This window comes from Anolis carolinensis, chromosome 3, assembly GCF_035594765.1.
Source record: "Anolis carolinensis isolate JA03-04 chromosome 3, rAnoCar3.1.pri, whole genome shotgun sequence".
NCBI classification, from domain to species: domain Eukaryota; kingdom Metazoa; phylum Chordata; class Lepidosauria; order Squamata; family Dactyloidae; genus Anolis; species Anolis carolinensis.
In genome coordinates, this window is record NC_085843.1 from 260,581,035 (window position 1) to 260,592,535 (window position 11,501).

At 42.8% G+C, this 11,501-nt stretch overlaps 1 protein-coding gene across 5 annotated transcripts in view; it reads right to left on the reverse strand.

Annotated features, from left to right (window-relative positions):
- Positions 1 to 5,693, reverse strand: part of plch1 (phospholipase C eta 1) — a 218,679-nt gene extending 212,986 nt beyond the window's left edge. The window contains exon 1 of one of the 5 annotated variants that reach the window (XM_062976689.1): positions 5,501 to 5,693. The gene's annotated coding sequence lies outside the window, so the exon portion shown is untranslated. The remainder of the gene's footprint in view (positions 1 to 5,500) is intronic. The other 4 variants (XM_062976686.1, XM_062976688.1, XM_062976691.1 and 1 more) reach the window with 4 other exon arrangements.
- Positions 5,694 to 11,501: the final 5,808 nt, after the last annotated feature.

Genomic DNA, 11,501 nt, shown 5'->3' on the forward strand with positions numbered 1-11,501 from the left:
AATACAGCCTCAAAGATGTTCCCCAACTACTTTTCAGGAAGTGGTAAAACTTTGGGAGTTAACTGGTATGGATTTTTTAAAAAGATCACCAATAAAAATGTTCTTGCTTGCTCACAGTAATACCTGGCTGCTTCAAAGAAGCAGGAAGAACAAAAGCAGAGCCAGCCAAGAGCTGCAAGGACTATTGACACAAGAACCTAAGCCTATTGACATGCACCAAATGTAATGTTGTTGGTAAACATGCCCTGCTTGCTAAGACCAAGGCTCCCTTTAGAAAGACAAGCAAAAAGAATACTTTCCAAGCCTTCGTATTGGCCCTCTGGTCTCTCAGTCTCAGCTGACCAAAGCCTTAAAGAGGTAGTGTGTGGAGACAGGCGGCCAACAGGAAAAGCTATCAAGCCTTCTTCAAAGGCTAACCTTTTGCTCTGCCTTTCCTATCCTAGACTCATCTGTTTAATACATATGTGTACACTGCAGAGGAGAGAACCTTGAAAATTGCACCTAAGCTTCTTTCTATAACCTTTGCGGTCACCCTTGAGAAGAAGGGGACACTCTACTCCATCAGAGATCCATCAAACCCATCACACTCCTGGCTTTGTTTATCTATAACCTCATCCCACATTTTAAATAAAAGAATAACCCAGAGGGTTTGGTCCCACTTAAAATGTTTTTGAGGGAACTGTCACTGATAACACAACCACTCTATTTTTTTAAAAAAACATGTGATTTTAAAGAAACTGGTGTCAGACTACATTAACTCTACAGTGTGGTTTGATGAGGCACCAGCACTATTTGGGAGTTGTAGTATGATAAAGCACCAGTTTTGTAAAGAAGGCTAAAGATGTGAAACTAAAACTTCCAGAAGCTCATAGCATTGAACCAAGGCAGTTAAAGTAGTGTCAAGCTACACTGATGTGTACCATAAGCCTGGAGTCATGTAACTCCAGTAGCATACATACAGAAAATAAAATCAACATGTGACAAACTGACAGGCAAATTATGTTTATTTTTTTAAATCACATGACTTGCCACAAGAGCATGCACACCTTCTTCCTACATTAAAAGAGTACCTGTTTAGAACAATAGATCTCTGCAAAGTGACCCTTAGACACTAAGTCCTACTAAAGTTAATAACACTTGCAGATATAGAAGGTGATAGAGTCAGAGATCAAAAGAGCAATTCTACAAATTGACTTTTCAAACAAAGCAAGTAAGGTTATATTATTACAACAGTGGTGGTAACAACAGGCTAATATTTAAACAGTGCTTTTCAAGTCCCTTAAGGTGCAACTGCATTATCTTGTAGTCAGCGGATTTGGAATAATCCTTCCAAAAATATGATTTACTTCCAAATGAACAACCTGAAACTTTCATTGGTTATCACTGAAATGGCACACTTACAAAAAAAATGTACAAAACACGTCACCATACATAGCAGGTTTACTCACATCACCCAAATAAGCAGCTTATTCCCCTCCCTTCACAGATTAATTAGTAAGGCTGCATCTAAACAGCATAATTAATGCAGTTTGACATCACTCTAGCAATCCTGGCTCAATATTATTGAATCCTAGGATTTGAAGTATAGGGAGGCACCAACACTCTTTGGCAGAGAAGGCAAAAGGCCTTGTAAAACTATAACTACCACGATTCCAGAACAGTTAGCCATGGTAGTTAAAGTGACGTCAAATATTAATTTTACTAATTTGGCCACATATTGAGAAGACAGGAAAGCTTAGAGATGAGAATGATGCTAGCGAAAATGGAAGGAAAATGGAAGAGGGGTCGACCAAGGGCAAGATGGATGGATGGTATCCTTGAAGGGACTGGCTTGACCTTCAAGGAGTTAGTGGGATGGTCCATGAGGTCACTAAGAATCAGAAGAACTGAACAAATAAACAACAACAAAATAGTTTTTCTCAAACTCTGATCCTCAAGGTGTTTTGAACCTCAACTCCCACAATACTTCTGGTAAGCTGGCTGGAATTTCCAAAACACCTGGAGGAGCAGAGTTTGAGAAACACTGCTCTAGAAGATGCTCCCTAAGGCCAAGAGTAATGATTCCACACTAATACCATGCATGATGCTGTGTCAGAGGTGAGATATAAGTCCACTCAATCAACACTGCACAATTACAGCACCATTGGTTCCATCCTATTCATCTCAGAATTTGTAGTCTAAGGAATTGCTTTACTTGCACAGTGTGAAAGTGCCCTGGGGCCCCTATGTTCATGTTCAACTCCAAACTCAATAGCTTAGATCTCAACTTTAGAAATCTCAAGCCTGCCTGGGTGGGTTACATTGAAAATGGGTGCATTCTACACTGTAGAATTAATGCAGTTTTACACAACTTTAACAACTCTGGCTCAATGCAACAGAAACCTGGGAGTTGCAGTTTGGGGAGGTAACATCACTCTTTGGCAAAGGCCAAAAATGAGTTGTCGAAGGCTTTCGTGGCCAGAATCATTGGATTGTTGTGTGTTTTCCAGGCTCTATGGCCATGTTCCAGAAGCATTCTCTACTGACGTTTCACCCACATCTATGGCAGGCATCCTCAGAGGTGAAGTATATTGGAAACTAAGCAAGGGAGGTTTATATAACTGTGGAAGATCCAGCATGGGAGAAAGAACTCTTGTCTGCTGGTGGCCAGTGTGAATGTTGCAATTAATCACCTTGATTAGTATTAATGGCCTTGCCAGCTTCAAGGCCTGGTTTCTTCCTGTCTGAGCCTCCAACAGACAAGAGTTCTTTCTTCCACCCTGGACCTTCCACAGATATATAAACCTTCCCTGCTTAGTTTCCAATATACTTCACAACCTCTGAGGATGCCTGCCATAGATGTGGGTGAAATGTCAGGAGAGAATGCTTCTGGAACATGGCCATACAGCCCAGAAAACACACAACAACCAAGGCCAGAAATATTTTTAAACTATAAACCCCACAATTCCATAGCATTGAGCAGCAGCAGTTGAAGTGGTGTCAAATTGCATTAATTCTATAATGCAAGTGGACTGTAATGATACATCTTTGTGCTATAGCACCAGAATTCCCCAGCAACTAAAGTTAATACTAGTTGCACTGACTGTGGGGAAGATTCTGGGGTTTGCAGTTTCAGACATTAAAGCTTTACAAACAGAAGATGTGAACCAGTTGTCTCCAAACAAATGCTGCTGGGGTTAGGGAGCCTGCCTTTCCTTGTATGTGATTCTCTGGACAGGACAGTCAACTGCAACTAAATGAGCTCTCCCGCAGCTTTATGGCTACTCCCCCCTGCAGAGAGTGGATCTGGTGAGGAGACTCCACACGTTGATGATTTAGGGGAGGGAAGATGCTCTTTATTGATTAGGCCAGAAGGAGGGAAGTTGAAGGGGGGTGAGAGAGATCCCCCCCACCCCTAGAGGCCACGACATGACCCTTTTCCCAGGAGGGAAAGCAGATGGGAGACAATAAAAACAACCTCCTGCTCTTCCCTTTTGGCCCACCTCTGGCCTTTTGCCAAAGGTGGGCTGCTTGGTGGTCAAAACTCTTAACTCTAAAACAGCCCATTGCAAAGAAAGAGAAATGCCCCCCCCTCCCCACATTTAGGTGACCTCCGAGTCTCCTAGCATTGACGCTGCAGAATTAATGCAGTTTGACACCACATTAACTGCTATGGCTCCATGCTGTGGATGCCTAGAAGTTATACTTTGGTGAAACACCAGCACAACTTAATAGAAATGGCTGAAGAACTTATGAAACTAAAACTCTCCAGATTCCGAAGGGAGTGGGATTGTTCTCTGCTGCCTTAGAGATTAGGATGGGGCAATGCATTCAAATTACACAAAAGGAGATTCCAATTGAACATTAGGAAGGATTTCCTGACTTTAAGAGCTGTTCAGAAGTAGGACTCTACAATGTAGATGCACCCCTGGGCATATTCTCTCGTGGCAAGCAGGTCCAATTGGGCTACTCTGGAGTAAGTCCCTCAGCTGCCTAGATGGTAGGAAATGGGGGAGTTTGGATGCATCTGCACACTCATATTGAGTTCATGCAGTTTGACCACACTTTAATTGTCATGGCTTAAGGGTAGTGACTCCTGGGGTTTGTAGTCTGAGGCAGCACCAGCACTCTTTGGCAGAGAAGGCCGTATAATACAACAATTCCTAGGATTCCAGGGGTGCAGCTAAACTTTGGAATCAATGCAGTTTGGCACCACTTTAACTGCCATGACTCTATGGTGGAGAATCATGGGAGTCGTAGTGTTACAAAAAGTCGTCAGCTTTCTCTGTCAAAGAGTAATGGTGCCTCACCAAACTACAACTCCCAAGATTTCATATTTTATTTATTTATTTTATTTATTTACAGTATTTATATTCCGCCCTTCTTACCCTGAGGGGAACTCAGAGAGGCTTACAGAACACACAACATATGGCAAACATTCAATACTGATTATACAATTAACAAGGACAGACAACACAGACAGAGGTAAAGGCAATTTTTCCCATCTCATTTCTGGCATTTTTGAGGCTATGCTCGACTCCAGCCATGAGGGGGTGTGCTGTCGCTCTATCTTCTATGCTGGGGAACTTTTTCTCCTTAAGGCACCTTTATTACCTCCCCGCTAAAAGCAGTACCTATTTATCTACTCGCATTTCTGCTTCCGACCTGCTAGATGGGCAGGTGAGCGAGGACTGACGGCGGGTGCTCACCCCGCCTGGGTTCAAACTGCCGGCAGGATTTTTCTGCAACACAGCTGTTTAGCCCACTGTACTAAGCCTGGCCCCTTTCATAATATCCAGCCATTGCAGTTAAAGTGTTGTCAAACTGCATTCATTCTACAGTGTAGAGCAGTGGTTCTCCACCTGTGGGTCCCCAGGTGTTTTGGCCTACAACTCCCAGAAATCCCAGCCAGTTTACCAGCTGTTAGGATTTCTGGGAGTTTAGGGCCAAAAACACCTGGGGACCCACAGGTTGAGAACCACTGGTGTAGATCCACCCAAAAATTCATGGGATCCACTAAGGATCTGAGGTCAAGCAACAGGTGGGTCAGGCTCAGCTGGAGGTCTGCTCTTAAAGCAACAGCACCAGAAACAGGCCAGTGGGATTCTCAACGTTATCCTTCCCTGCGGGCTCCAAGACCAGACAAAGGTTTCAGCCTCACCTTTGGCAACAGCCTCTCCAATCGTTTTGAGGATAATGGGAGGTGTAGTCCAACGAGTCTGCAACTATACCTTCACCAGCTGCTGAAGCCAAAGGCTGCATCCACACAGTGGAATCAATGGGGCAAACTTTGGCCCTGCAGGTGTGTTGGACTTCAACTCCCACAATTCCTAACAGCCTACCGGCTGTTAGGAATTGTGGGAGTTGAAGTCCAACACACCTGCAGGGCCGAAGTTTGCCCAAGCCTGATCTACACATCTATACATCCCAGGGCTCCAAGTAGAGTCGAACTGCATGGGTTCTGGATGCGCCCCAGAAGCCACCTTCGCCTCCCACGCCCAGGAGAAGGACTCGCACTCACCTCCGGCCTCCCAGTTTCCTTTCCCTTCCCTTCTCTCCTTTCGGGGGTCCCGAGGCAGCGTCGCCGGTCTCCTTCTGCTTCTCCTTCCCGCTCCGCCGCCCACCAGCTCCGCTTCGGCTGCCGCCACAACCTGCCTTCCCATTCAAACACACAACAAGCCGCCCCCGACGGCGACGCGGTGGGAGAGAAGACCCGGCGTGGATTTCCCTCGGCCAGGAACGGAGCCAACCCTTCTTTGTTTCCTTCGTGGTTTTACTTGAGTGTATAGATCTCTATCTATAGGCGCATCTACACTGCATATTGCATATTGACACCACTTCAACTCCTACAACTCAATGCTAAGGAATCCTGGGAGTTGTGGCTTGGTGAGACACACCAACACTCTTTGGAGAGAAGGCTCAAAGACCTTGTAAAACGATAACTCCCCGGCAGTTTAATTAGTGGCATTCATTCTACAATGTACAGTAGAGTCTCACTTATCCAACATTCGCTTATCCAACGTTCTGGATTACCCAACGCATTTTTGTAGTCAATGTTTTCAATATATGGGCTCGGGCTGTGGTGCAGGCAGGAGAGCAGCTGCAATGAATCACTGCAAGGAATCACTCTGACCAGGAGGTCATGAGTTCGAGGCCTGCTCGGAGCCTATGTTTGTCTTGTCTTTGTTCTATGTTAAAAGGCATTGAATGTTTGCCTATATGTGTAATGTGATCCGCCCTGAGTCTCCTTCGGGGTGGGAAGGGCGGAATATAAATGCTGTAAATAAATAAATATATATATATATCATGATATTTTGGTGCTAAATTCATAAAAACAGTAATTACAACATAACATTACTAAGTATTGAACTACTTTTTCTGTCAAATTTGTTGTACAACATGATGTTTTGGTGCTTAATTTGTAAAATCATAACCTAATTTGATGTTTAATAGGCTTCTCCTTAATCTCTCCTTATTATCCAACATATTCGCTTATCCAACGTTCTGCCGGCCCGTTTATGTTGGATAAGTGAGACTCTACTGTAGATACATCCCTTGGCCAAGAATTTGAACTCATATCGCATTGGGTTTCCGTGAGTTTTCCGAGCTGTATGGCCATGTTCCAGAAGCATTCTTCACCTGACATTTCGCCTGCATCTATGGCAGGCATCCTCAGAGGTTATGAGGTCTGTTGGAAACCAGGCAAGTGGCTTTTATATATCTGTGGAATCTCTAGGGTAGAAGAAAGAATTCTCATCTGTTTGAGGCAGGTGTGAATGTTTTCAATTGGCCACCTTGAATGGCCTTTCAGCTTCAAAGTCTGGCTGCTTTCTGTCTGGGAGAATCCTTTGTTAGGAGATGTTAGCTGACCCTGATTGATCCATGTCTGGAATTCTCCTGTTTTCAGAATGTTGTTCCTTATTTATTGTCCTGATTTTAGAGTTTTTAAATACTGGAAGCCAGATTTTGTTCATTTTCATTGTTTCCTCCTTTCCGTTGAAATTGTCCACATACTTCTGGATTTCGCTGGCTTCTTTGTGTAGTCTGACCTAGTGGTTGTTAGAGGGGTCCAGCATTTCTGTGTTCTCAAATAATATACTGTGCCCAGGTTGGTTCATCAAGTGCTCTGTTATTGAGTTAGTCTGCAGTGCCTTTCATGTTCCTTGATTCATATTTGGGCAATGCTGCGTTTGGTGGTCCCTACCCTGTTTCCCCTAAAATAAGACATCCCCAGAAAATAAGACCTAGTAGAGGTTTTGCTGAATTGCTAAATATAAGGCCTCCCTCGAAAGTAAGACCTAGCAAAGTTTTTGTTTGGAAGCATGCCCACCGAACAGAACACCAGAGCATGCAGGATTGGTACCATAAAGTGTTGTACATGGAAATATTGGTAGTAATAAGAAATTCTTGATAAGATTCACAGTTTGTCTGGTTATGCTGGTTTATGATGACAACTACTGTATTGTATATAATAAATGTTCATTTTTTTGTTCAACAATAAATGTGAATTCTTTTTCATGGAAAAATAAGACATCCCCTGAAAATAAGACCTAGAGCATCTTTGGGAGCCAAAATTAATATAAGACACTGTCTTATTTTCGGGGAAACACGGTATGTAGACTTGTCCACAGCTGCATGGTATTCAGTAGACTCCTGCAGAGGTGCAAGGATCCCTCTTGTCCTTTGCTGAACATAGCATTTGTTGGATTTTCTTGATGGGTCTGTAGTTTGTAGGTTGAGTTTCTTCATCAGCTTCCCTATGTAGTCAGTGGTTCCCTTGATGTATGGTAAGAACATTTTTCATCTGGATGGATTTTTGTCTTTCTCTCCTGGCTTGTTCTTTACCTTGCAGTTCTTCTGATGTCTGTGGTGGAGTCTCCATTGGCCTGTAGAGCCCAGTTTAGGGCTCTTTGGCAGAAAAGGCTCAAAGACCTTGTAAAACAGTAACTCCCTGGCAGTTTAATTGGTATCAAGCTGCATTCATTCTACAATGCAGATCAGGCATAGGGGTCCAGGTGTTTTGGACTTCAACTCCCATAATTCCTAACACTCAGTAGGCTGTTAGGAATTGTGGGAGTTGAAGTCCAAAACACCTGGAGGGCTAAAGTTTGTCATACCTAATGTAGATGCATCTCTTGGCTGAGAATCTGAACTCATGTTGCATTCCTACCCTCAACTCCAAGGGGTGCATCGTCACTGTATATAAAATGAATGCAGCTTGATACCAATTAAACTGCCATGGCTCAATACTATGGAATCCTCAGAGTTATCGTTTTATATCATCTTTGCTAAATTGTGCTGGTGCCTCACCAAACTATGACTTTTGCCAATTCAGGTGTGAACTAGGCAGAAGAGCTCCTGTGTTCAAGTGTCTCCAGAGGCATGTTGTTTTGTCTTTTGGTGTGTGTGTGTGCAATTTTTATTTGTAATTTGTTGTACTTAAATTATTTTTAAAGTCTAATAAAATTTAACTTTAAAAATGGGGAAGGTGGTTCTGTCAAATCAATCCCTGGCCCAGAAAACGGACATCTAATTGCAGCAGTTGTTGTATGTCATCTTGAGAGAAATTGGATTGGCCGCGGATAGTGAGATCCGGGCCGCTTGTAGCAAAAGCCAAGTGCGGATACCAGTACTGGCAGCAGGCCACCTATGGATCCAAGCACCTAGCAAGATGAAGAAGCTAACCCAATGTTTCCCAATCAAGAAATCTCACCAAGTTGAAGAAGCAGCCACTGAAATAGTTTATTCAAGTCAGCTCGCGAAAAGCTGCAGAAGGAAGCTGAGATATGGTAATACATTGGAAAACATACATTTTTATAGACAGAAATCATTTGAATTTCCCGCTCCCACTGGACCATGATTGGCTGTGATCCATTGACATCATGGCCAGCTGGGGAGGACTCCCTGAAGAGGCGGGATTGCAGCTGATCTGGAAGACAAAGGAGGGCAAAGTACTTTTAATGGATTACCCTTGTCCCAGCAGAGGGGACATCAGGTCCTATGCATTTTAGGAAAGTTATTTAGATGAGTGATCCATTAATGTGGGTCCAGCACCCAGGATGCCCATGTCCATAGTATCCATACAGTGTATTGTTCAAAGTGATAGGATTAGTAGATCCAATCCTGGGAAAGGGGAAATGTCATTGTGGAAAATGGAGCAAGTCATCCCAGGATCAGGAAAGAAAATCCCAGGTGATAGATGTTCTTTGTCATGTCCAAGTTAGCTGCACAAAAGCGGTTTGTTGTACAGCTGGGTTTATGGTGCCAATAGATGAATTGGCCCCAGAGATGATGGTTGTGTGAGTCCTTAGTGATGAAGACCAGGAAGCGCTGGAGAGGACTTCGAGGTCAAGAGGTGCTGATGAGATCATGATGAGTGGCTTCGTTCTCCAAAGTTTTATATTAAGACATAAAATATAGCATATTAAACATACACGCATGAGAGGCCTGAGGATATCGAGGGGAACCTGATGACTCCGGAGGCCTGATATCTGCAGAGTAAGGGTGCACGTACACAGGGATCCATGGATACTGAAGGGACCCAACGCCTCTGGAGATCTGGGTATCCTCAGGGGAAATTGGGATGAAAAGGGGTCACAGTTAGGATTCTGGAAGGAAGGGGAGAAGGAAGGAAGCCCTGCGGTGGGAGCCATGGGGCCATGATGTTATTGGGGTGGCTGCCAGAGGGGAAAGAGGAAAGAAAGTTACAGGAGCCAAAAAGAAAGAAAGAATCAACGATAGAGGGGAATGTACCACAGTGCACATTTATTCAGGGGTTACTTTGTGATAGACTAATAATAAAAAAGGGAAAGCACCTGGTATTCCTTGGTGGTTTTCCATTCAAGTACTAACCAGAGCCAACAATGCTTAGCAACAAGATCAAACAGGATCTGGCGCCTTTAGGGTATTTAAAACTTAAAAGAGTGTTGCTATGTGAAATAAGGGGCCAAACTTATTTATTAATAGTTGAACAGAAGAGAGAGATTCAGCAGGTGTTTTCTGCGATAAGCAACACCTGCTGAAATTTTCTCTTCTACAAAAATATTAAAGAGACAGGACCCATGTTCCTTACTAATTTTGGCAACCCTAATTTTTAAAATGCAGCTTTGGTGTGTGTAGTTAAATCAACCGCCATCTGTCTTTTCTGTTTCAGCGTACAAAAATGGATGACTCAAAACATCACTTTATTAATTTTCATTTGACTGAAGAATCGTCAAGGCAAATGTTGCCAGCTACTCCTGCAAACATCACAGCCCTGTTCATAATTATTACAAATAATTTAATCTTGAGAGTTGTGGAACCCTGCCTGAAATTGAGATTGAAGTCCTTAAAATTATTTGTTTATAGTAAGGGAAAGCCCATCAAAGTATATGAAAGCTTTCAATATATTTTTGTTTGCTTTAGTAAATGTCTGAACTACTTGTTAAAATGGCCATTGTATTTGTTATATTGGGACAATGCAGTTAATGTAATTTGAGGCTTGTAGTGAAATGCCTCAAATTAAAGTAACTGCTTTGTCTCAGTATAACATTTGAGACATATGCTAAGAAAGAGCCAGTGTGGGGTAGTGATTTGAGCACTGGAGTACAACTCTGGAGACTAGGGTTCAATTTTCCCCTTGACCATAGAAACCCACTGGATGATTACACATTTTCAGCCCCAGAAAACCCTGTGATAAGTTCACCTTAGGAACTCCATAAGTCAGAAATGCCCGGTGTAGACACACTCTAGGACTGGGTGCAAGTGAGGGAAAGAAACATGTGAACAAAGTCATGTCACAATGCCAATGAACAAAAGGAAGAAAACAAGAGGGATAAATGGGAAGGTGTCATTAGAAGAGGTCCGAGATAAAACTACAAATCTCAAAAAAATATTGGTAGTATCTATAAAGTGAGGCCGAGAGACAATCAGACCACTGTAGTCTAAGGTGCTCAAAGGTGGGAAAGCAGCAACACAACTTGCATCTTCACAGCCTAGCTGAGCATCTCTTTAAATTCTTTGCCAAAGTCTCTGTCTCCAAGAATAGCTCCTACAAATCTCTGGGTTGGTCCAGGTTAACCACCGTAGAGCGTGTGATTTGGGAGAAGGATTGGGTGTGGACCTCACTGTGTCCCTTCCTCACAAAGATTTAGGAGGTTTTAAGGAAACAAGCAAACTCAATCCTATGGAATCACAGGTGTTGTAGTTTTACAAGGCCTTTAGCCTTCTTTTCCAAAGATTTCTGGTACCTCACCAAACAAACATACCAGGATTCCATACCATTGAGCCATATACTGTATATACTCGAGTATAAACCTAGTTTTTCAGCCCTTTTTTAAAGACTGAAAAAGCCCCCCTCGGCTTATACTCGGGTGAGGGTCCTGGTTGGCTTATATTTGAGTCAGCTTATACTTGAGAATATATGGTACATTTATTACTTTTCCCTATTATCAGTATTATTACATTTATTATTTTCCTCTATTATTGTTGCTACTATTACATTTATTTTACTCTATTTTTATTAGTAATACATTTATTATTTT